Source organism: Vitis vinifera, chromosome 4, assembly GCF_030704535.1.
Source record: "Vitis vinifera cultivar Pinot Noir 40024 chromosome 4, ASM3070453v1".
In the NCBI taxonomy this organism is placed as follows: domain Eukaryota; kingdom Viridiplantae; phylum Streptophyta; class Magnoliopsida; order Vitales; family Vitaceae; genus Vitis; species Vitis vinifera.
The window spans coordinates 12,519,918-12,529,680 of NC_081808.1; positions in this window are offsets into that span (position 1 = coordinate 12,519,918).

Below are 9,763 nucleotides of genomic sequence, written 5' to 3' on the forward strand. Positions count from 1 at the left end.
TTTAGCCCATGATACCCTGCTTTCCCTCAGAGTTGTGGTGGTTCAAGGAGGTTGATCTCCTCCTTGTCTGTACTGTAAGGCTCTATGAATGGCTTGAGACGATGACCATTAACTTTGAAGGTTTGATTGCCTGTGGGATTGAATACTTCCACCACTCCATTGGGGTGTACTTCATGAATTATGAAAGGACCCGTCCACCTGGATTTCAATTTTCCTGGAAAGAGATGAAGTTTAGAGTCATAAAGCAAAACTTTTTGTCCTTTGGTAAAATTTTTCTGATTTACCAACTGATCATGCCATTTTTTCAATCTTGCTTTTGCAATTTTTGAATTGAGGTATGCATCATTCCTCATTTCCTCCAATTCATTCAAATCCAAACATCTCTTTAACCCGGCTCTTGTCAAATCCATGTTGAGCTTTTTGATTGCCCACCATGCTTTATACTCAATCTCTACTGGAAGATGACACGCTTTGCCATAAACAAGGCGATAGGGAGACATTCCTAGAATGGTCTTGTAAGCGGTCCTATAAGCCCATAAGGAATCCAGGAGCTTGATAGACCAATCCTTCCTATTCACATTGACCACCTTCATCAATATATTCTTGATCTCTCGGTTGGCTAACTCAACTTGGCCACTTGTTTGGGGGTGATAAGGTGTAGCTACCTTGTGCTTAACCCCATACTTGGCTAGAAGAGTCTCAAAAGGTTTATTGCAAAAGTGGGTTCCCCCGTCACTTATAATGGCTTTTGGCACTCCAAATCTTGCAAAGATGTGGTCCTTGAGGAATTTAAGTACCACTTTATGATCATTGCTCCTACATGGGATTGCTTCTACCCACTTAGAGACATAATCCACTCCTACCAAGATGTAGGAATGTCCAAATGACATTGGAAATGGTCCCATGAAGTCTATACCCCAGACATCAAAGATATCCACTATTAAGATGGGGTTCAAGGGCATCATATTTCAGCGTGTTAGCTTACCAAGCCTTTGACACCGATCACATCCCTTGCACATAGAATGGGCATCCTTGAAAAGAGAGGGCCACCAGAAGCCTGATTGGATCACTGTCATAGCTGTTTTCTGGGAGGCAAAATGACCTCCACATGCACTATCATGGCAATGGGAGAGAATTCCCGATTGCTCTTGCTCAGGAACACATTTCCTTATAATTTGATCTGCACAATATTTGAAAAGAAAAGGTTCCTCCCAATAATAGGCATGGATCTTAGCCAAGAAATGCCTCTTGTCTTGAGCACTCCACTCACTTGGTACTTCTCCAGTAACCAAAAAGTTTGCAATGTGAGAATACCATGGAGCTACATCTACTGACATGAGAGACTCCTCAGGGAAGTCATCATTGATAGGCAGACCATGTGAGTCATGTGCTATCACAAGTCTGGACAAGTGGTCAGCTACCACATTTTCTACCCCCTTTTTATCCCTGATTTGGAGATTGAATTCTTGGAGCAAAAGAATCCATCTTATCAATCTTGCCTTGGCATCCTGCTTGGTTAGCAAGTACTTCAAAGCAGAATGGTCAGTGAACACCACTATAGAGGACCCTACCAAATAAGCACGAAACTTATCCAAGGCAAAAACTACTGCCAACAACTCCTTCTCAGTAGTTGTGTAGTTCTTTTGAGCCCCATTCAAAGTTTTGCTTGCATAATAGATCACATAGGGCTTTCCATCCTCTCTTTGCCCCAAAACAGCCCCCATAGCAAGATCACTTGAATCACACATTACCTCAAAAGGTAATTTCCAATTTGGGGCTCTCACTATTGGTGCAGTTGTGAGGAATTGTTTCAATTCCTCAAAACTTCTCTGACACTTCTCATCCCACACAAACTTGGCATCCTTTACCAAAAGCTCACACAGAGGTTTTGAGATTTTTGAGAAATCCTTAATGAACCTCCTATAGAACCCGACATGTCCAAGGAATTGCCTAATTCCTTTAACATTTGTGGGAGGTGGCAACTTAACAATCAGCTCCACCTTTGCCTTATCTACCTCAATGCCATTTTTGGAGATGATATGTCCTAAGACAATTCCTTTTTGTACCATAAAATGGCACTTCTCCCAATTTAGCACTAGGTCTTTCTCAATACATCTATGGAGAATAGCTTCTAAATGCATCAAACACTCCTCATAAGAACTTCCATATACAGTGATGTCATCCATGAAAACTTCCATGATGCGTTCCACCATATCACTGAAGATGCTTAGCATGCATCTTTGGAAAGTTGCAGGAGCATTACATAGACCAAAGGGCATTCTCCTATATGCGAAAGTACCAAAGGGACAAGTGAAGGTCGTCTTTTCTTGATCTTCCAAATCAATTTCTATTTGGAAGTACCCTGAATAACCATCTAGAAAACAATAGAAAGGATGTCCTGAGACTCTCTCAAGGACTTGGTCCATGAAAGGCAATGGAAAATGGTCCTTCCTAGTCACTGAATTCAACCTCCTATAGTCTATACACACCCTCCATCCTGAGGTAGGACGTGTAGAGACTTCCTCCCCTTTCTCATTCTGGATCACAGTGATTCTAGATTTCTTTGGGACTACTTGGGTGGGACTTACCCACAAGCTGTCTGAAATGGGATATATGATCCCAGCTTGAAGTAGCTTCAAAACTTCATTCCTCACCACTTCTTGCATGTGAGGATTCAATCTCCTTTGGGGTTGCCTCACTGGTTTTGAATCTTCCTCCATATAAATATGGTGGGTGCACACCAAAGGGCTAATCCCTTTCAGATCAGAAATTTGCCATCCAATGGCTTTCTTACATTTTCTGAGGACTCCTAAAAGACTATCCTCTTGATCACTAGTGAGGGTTGAGGAAACTACCACTGGACATTTCTCATCATCCTCCAAGTATGCATACTTCAAATCCACAGGAAGTGGCTTTAAAATAAGCTTTGGAGGGTCCTCCACAGTAACTCCTTGTGAGTCTTCCTGGTTGAACAGTGGTAAGATCTCTTCCCGTCTCCTCCAAGGAGACATTATGGCTAGTACATCAAAGGGTTCAGGGAACCCATCTTCAAGGACTTCTAGGTTTTCATTCAATCTCTCCTCTAAACTCTTGTCACAGTGCTCTTCAACCAAAGTGTTGATCAAGCACATCTCCTCGAATCCTTCCTTCTCTTCAGGGTAAAGATGCCTCTTACATAAATGGAATATGTTTAATTCCAATGTCATGTTTCCAAATGTGAGCTGCATCACCCCATTCCTACAATTAACAATAGCATTGGAGGTAGCTAGGAAAGGTCTCCCTAGGATGATTGGTACATAATTTTCTTCCTTGACAGTGGAATCAGTATCAAGCACCACAAAATCCACAGGATAGTAGAATTTGTCCACTTGAACTAGAACATCCTCTATCACTCCCTTGGAATTTTGACAGACCTATCAGCTAAAGAGAGGGTCATGGTTGTGGGCTTTAATCCTCCTAGTCCCAATTGTTTATACACAGAGTATGGGAGCAAATTCACACTTGCTCCCAAATCTAATAAAGCTTTTTCCACATGTGTCCCTCCAATGTTGACTGATATGGTGGGACATCCCGGATCTTTATACTTAACTGGGGACTTACTCTAGATGATAGCACTCACTTGCTCAGTGAGGAATGCATTCTTTGTCATCTGTAAACCTCTCTTGACTGTGCACAAGTCCTTTAGAAACTTTGCATATGTGGGGACTTGCTTGATCATATCAAGTAAAGGTATATTCACCTTCACTTGTCTCAGAACTTCAAGAATTTCTGATGAATTCTTGATTTCTTTCTTTCCATGTAAAGCTTGAGGAAAAGGGGGAGGCATATGTTTCTTCATCATATCCTCCTTAATCACTATCCTTGGTTCTTCTTCAATGCTTGATTTGGATGCACTTTTCTTCCCACTCTGCTCTTCTTGGTTATTGCCCTCTTTAATCAAGGGTCTCTTTGATCTGAGTTCTTCATTAAGCCCCACATTAGGCAAGGGTTGATCAACCTCCTTCCCACTTCTCAAAGTGATCACAGCTTTGACCTCTCTCAAATTTGAAGACTCACCATCTTGGGTTTCAATTTCATGAACACCCTTGGGATTTTGGCTTGGTTGAGAGGGGAATTTTCCCTTCTCAATCACTGTGTTTAGGTTGGTAAGCCTAGAGATGGAGTACTGAATATTATCTATCTTATGAGATAGATCATTTTGCATCCCCTCCATTCTCTTTATTTGAGAACTCTCAACATTTTCAATCTTTTGATGCAATTGGGAGTTAATTGCCTTTTGTTCACCCACAAAGTCACCCATGACTTTACTCAGGTTTACAATGGCTTGCTCCACTGAAGATTGTTGTTGAGGTACTTGGGTTTGGCCTTGTGGTTGGTATGGAGGTGGCCTTGGTTTCCAAGAAAAATTTGGGTGGTTTCTCCAGCTTGAATTATAGGTGTTTCCATAAGATGCATTGTTGTTGGGCCTAAATTGCCCCACAACATTTACTTGATCACCTAACATCTCTCTCACAGCTGGCATGGTTGGACACGCATCTACCACATGATCACATGATTGGCAAATGGTGCATGGCATAACATGGACTTGGGTATCGGAAATGGCTTAGACTTCATGTATTTTTTTCAACTCAAGTTCTTCCAACCTCCTAGCTAATGTTGCCACTTTAGCTTTTATGTCCACGTCTTCACTTAACATGTACATTCCAGCCTTTCGATTTTGGGTTTGTTGAGAGGGAAACTTTCCTTTCTCTCTTGAGTTGGGCTCATCCCATCCTCTTGACACCTCAGCCACGTAACTTAAAAAGTCCATGGCTTCTTCAGGATTCTTACTCATAAAATCTCCCCCACACATGGTTTCAAGAATTTGCTTCATGGAAGAAGACATTCCATCATAAAAATAGCTCACTAAGAGCCATGTATCAAAACCATGATGAGGACAAGCATTGATGGCCTCCATATACCTTTCCCAACATTCATGGAACTTCTCATTTTCTTTAGCAGAAAAATTTGAGATTTGTCTCTTCAACCCATTGGTCCTATGGGTGGGGAAATTTTTTTTCAAAAACTCAGCATGAAGATCAACCCAATTCCTTATGCTTCTTGGCCTTAAAGAATTAAGCCATATTTTTGCCTTGTCCTTCAAAGTGAAAGGGAATAGCTTGAGTCTCATCAAGTCTATTGAAGCTCCTCCCTCTCTAAAGGTATTACACACCTCCTCAAACTCCTTGATGTGAGAATATGGATTCTCACTCTCCATTCCATGGAAAGTTGGTAGGAGGGGCACAATATGGGGCCTTATAACCAACTGCTCAAGTGGGGGCAGGATGCATAAGGGTGCACTCATCCTTAGGGGATGCATTCTATCCCTCATGGATAGGTATGCATTCGGATTACCCCCTTGACCTTGTTGAGAATTCTGATCCTCTGGTGGAGGGTCCATGATATTTACACAGATATCCAACTCTGTGTCTTAAGGATTCTCAATCCTTACTAATCTTCCCTCTTGGTCCCTAATCCAATAGGGCATGCACAAGTTACAATTCCTATAATAGTAAAAACAAAAGGAAACTAAAGAAAAGGTTAAAGTTAGGAAGAAAATGAAAATAAAATTAACAAAAGGAAAATGAAAGAAAATGAAATTAGTGAAAAAGGAATTCACCCTGGTTGTGATAAAAATCACAAGTAGCCTCTAAAAGGTTGTATCACTGTATTATGGCACCATCCCCGGCAACGGCGCCATTTGATTCGATGCCCAGCCGGGTCTTTTAATAAAAAACATTTATAAAACCTATGACCTTATACTGGCGTAGCAAAGCTACTATAGTATAGCAATTCTAGGGTCGAACTCAGGGATGGGTTTTCACTCTATCAGTGACAGACTCTAAATTAGAAATTGATTCTCATGATTTCCTTTAGCACAAACTTGAAATTTAAAAGAAAATAAAATTGTTTTGAAAGTGGTGATTTAAACTAAACTCACATAGAACTAAGTAAAAAGTGGAAGAAAGAAAGTCTCCCGGAGCTAAAGGTTGCTAGGTTCAAGTTCCAGATGCAAAGTGGAAAATTCCGGATTTTTCTCCTCGCATTGGGGATTTAACCTATAGTTATTTCCCGAACCGGTATAGGTTTGACAATGAAGTTTTAATCCATAAAAAGTCACTAGAGATGGTGGTCAAGGTCTATTAATGGCTTAAGACACTATGGGCTATCACCTTGAATCACTTTCCAATGGCTCGTACATGATAACTAATGGACTGATATGGATCTAGCAATAAGCATCCACAGAGACCTTAAGCTTACCATGTATTGGCCAGTCAAAGTGATTCGAAGGGATTTAAGGCAAAACCTTGGCTTTAAAAACCATTTATGGACTCCAACTACCTGAATTTAATGCACGGAAACTTTCCATGTTTTAATCTGGACTTTTCACCTAGCTTCCTTTACTCCAAGAAACTAAATGTTTAGCCTCTCATCCTCTGGGAAAACATCCTCAGAGGGTGTTTGGCTTGCAAGAAAATAGAAAATAGAAGAGAGAAAAAGAAAGCAAAAGAGATCTCTGTATTTCACTAAGTATCAAATTTACATCATTTGGTCTCCTGGAGAAAGCTCCCCGAAAGATTCATTTTCAGTGATTACAAGCGAATTTATATAGGAAGGTAATTTTACCCTTCCTTGGATACTTCCTAGCTAAGGAATTACATGAGTGGTTGAATACAAGGAGAAAATGGAAATTTAGACACAAAAATATCAGAAGAAAAAGAGTCGGCAAAAATATCCAATTTTCGCACGCCGGAGTTCCAATTTCGCACTTTGATTTGAGGTGTGCGAAATTTTCGCACAGTGGACTGAGGAATTCGCACCTTGATTTCCATCGTGCGAAATTGTCCCTCAGCTTGATGCAGTTGTCTTCTGAAGGCCATATCTTTCTCATTTCAGCTCCAAATCGTACATGGTTTGAACCGTTGGATTCTTGACTTTCTGAGCTTTGAAATGATATATAGAATGTAAAAAATAGACTTCGTAAAGTGCTCCAAAAGTGCAATGAAAGACTGCAGCTGTGTCCCCTGTTTTCATCCCCTGTTTTCCTCTTCTCCATTGTTTCTTCCTTGTATACTTTGAACGACTAAGGCAAAGGATTATGAGGCTCCATAGCTTGATTTCTTCATAAATTTAAGCTTTCAAAAGCTTTGCCATGAACTATAAATAGCTCTCCCTCATTCTTAAATTGCTTTGGTGAGCATAAAGCTATCAAAAAGCACCAAAACTTAACACCATTGTTAGAAACGATTACAAGGGTCCCTAGCATGTTAATTGGGCTAAAAGGTAATAATTACTACTCAAGGGTGTTTAAAAGAGCTAATTACAAGCTACAAAATAGCATGTTTTGAGTAGTAATCAGGGCTTTATTGCCTTCTTCCAAGTAAGCATACTTCAACTCGGCAAGAAGGGTCTTCAATTCAAGCTTAAGGATTGCATCCTTAGGTTCTTTCATCTCTTCCTCATCCTTGAACAAAGGGAGGATCACTAGCTTTTGTCTCCAGTTTGACATAACAACATTCATTCCCATGGGTTCAGCTAACCCATCATCAAGATCTTCATGGCTTTCATCTGGATTCTCTTCAAACTGATCAAGCATACTCTTATTACAATGCTCCTCCACCAGGGTATCTATCATACACACTTCTTTTGGGCCCTCATCTTCTTCAGGATGGATGTGCTTTTGACATAGATGGAAGATGTTGAGTTCCAATGTCATATTCCCAAAAGTGAGTTGATTCGCATGTAACTCCAAATGGGTCATTTAATCAAAAACATTTATAAAACCTATGACCTCATACTAATGTAGCAAAGCTACTATAGTATAGTGGCTCTAGGGTCGAACTCTGGGATGGGTTTTCATTCTACCAGTGATATACTCAAAATTAGAAATTATATTTAATGATTTCCTTAATCAAAAACTTAAAGTTTAAAAGAAAATAAAATTTGTTTTGAAAGTGTTTGAAACTAAACTAACATAAACTAATTAAAAATGGAAGAAAGAAAGTCTCCTGGAGCTCAGGATTGCTAGGATCAAGTTTAGAATGCAAAGTGGAAAATTCCGGATTTTTCTCCTCGCATTGGGGATTTAACCTATAGTTATTTCCCGAACCGGTATAGGTTTAACAATGAAGATTTAATCCATAATAATCAATATAAATGGTAGTCAAAGTCCATTAATGGCTTTAGACACTATAGGTCTTCACCTTGAACCGCTTTCCAATGACTCGTACATGATAACTAATGGACTAATATGGATCTAGCAATAAGCATCCATAAAGACCTGAAGCTTACCATGTATTGGTCATTCAAAGTGATTCTAAGGGATTTAAAGCAAAACTTTGGATTTAAAAGCCATTTATGAATTCCAACTACCTGAATTTAATGCACGAGCGTTCTCCACCTTGCATCTGGACTTTTCACCTAGCTTCCATCACTCCAAGAAACCGAAAGTTTAGCCTCTCATCCTCCGGGCAAACATCCTTAGAGGTTGTTTGGCTTCCAAGAAAAAGAAAATAGTAAAGAGCAAAGAGAACGAGAGAGCTCTATAAAATTCTAAGTGTAAAAACGTAATACGTATTCCATATATTTCAAGAGGTAATTTCCACCCCTTATATAGTCTTTACAAAAGCAAAAGCTTGTGATTGGTTAGTTACAAGGATAAGAAAGGAAATTACATCAAAAAATACATAGGAAAATATCTAAAGTGGAGTCGGCAAAAACAGAGCAAAATTTGCACCACGCAAGAGGTGTGCGAAATTTTCGCACACCTGAAGAAGGTGTGCGAATTTCGCACACCATTCGCACAGCTAAGGGGGTGTGCGAAATTTTCGCACACCTGGAGCAGTTGTCTTCCGAAAGCCATATCTTCCTCGTTTCAGCTCCAAATCATACAGGGTTTGAAGCGTTGGATTCTTGACTTCCTGAGCTTTGAAATGGTATATAGCATGTAGAAAATGGACTTCGGGAAGTGCTCCAAAAGTGCCAACGAAGACTGCAGCTGCTGTCTTCTATTTTCCTCCTTGCTTCTCTTTGCTTTTCTCCTTTGATTGGCTTGTCTTAATGATCCAAAAAGATGTCAAAACACTAAAACTAGCCACAAATATGATTAGAAGACATTGCTAGGTTCTTAACATGCCAATTGGACTAAAGATGGAGAACTACTACACCAAAAGTGCTTAAAACATAATGCATTAAAGGTGTAAAATAGCACTTTTTGGGTAGTAATCACTCCCCCCAACTGACACATTGCTAGTCCCTGAGCAATGAAGGAGAGAAAAAGAAAGAAAAATAGATAATATAATAATTTACAAAATCATGCTGATCACTCCAAAAAATAACCAAGTGGCATGATTGGATCAAACACTCTCGTGGCAAGTCAAGGATATAAAACTCAATCATCAACACGAGTCATCAAATAACTTACTTATCACAACATTCAAAGAGCGGCCATTATGCAAATTTGAGTATCAAAATAATTTCCACTTCCAAAGGATCAATTCTTAATATTCCACAAAAATCTAAGTGTTAAGGCGCTTAGTTTCCAGTTATAGTATGTCAAACTATATTCTCCCCCCAACTAAGGTTTTTCTCCAACTTTAGCAACACTAACTCATATATAAAAGGCTAAGAACGCACCCTTCCTTCTCTTTTTTTTTTTTTTTTTTTTTTAAGTGTCACTATACCCATCCACCCATGTAACGAGCAGTGAGGTCGGTGAACTCCC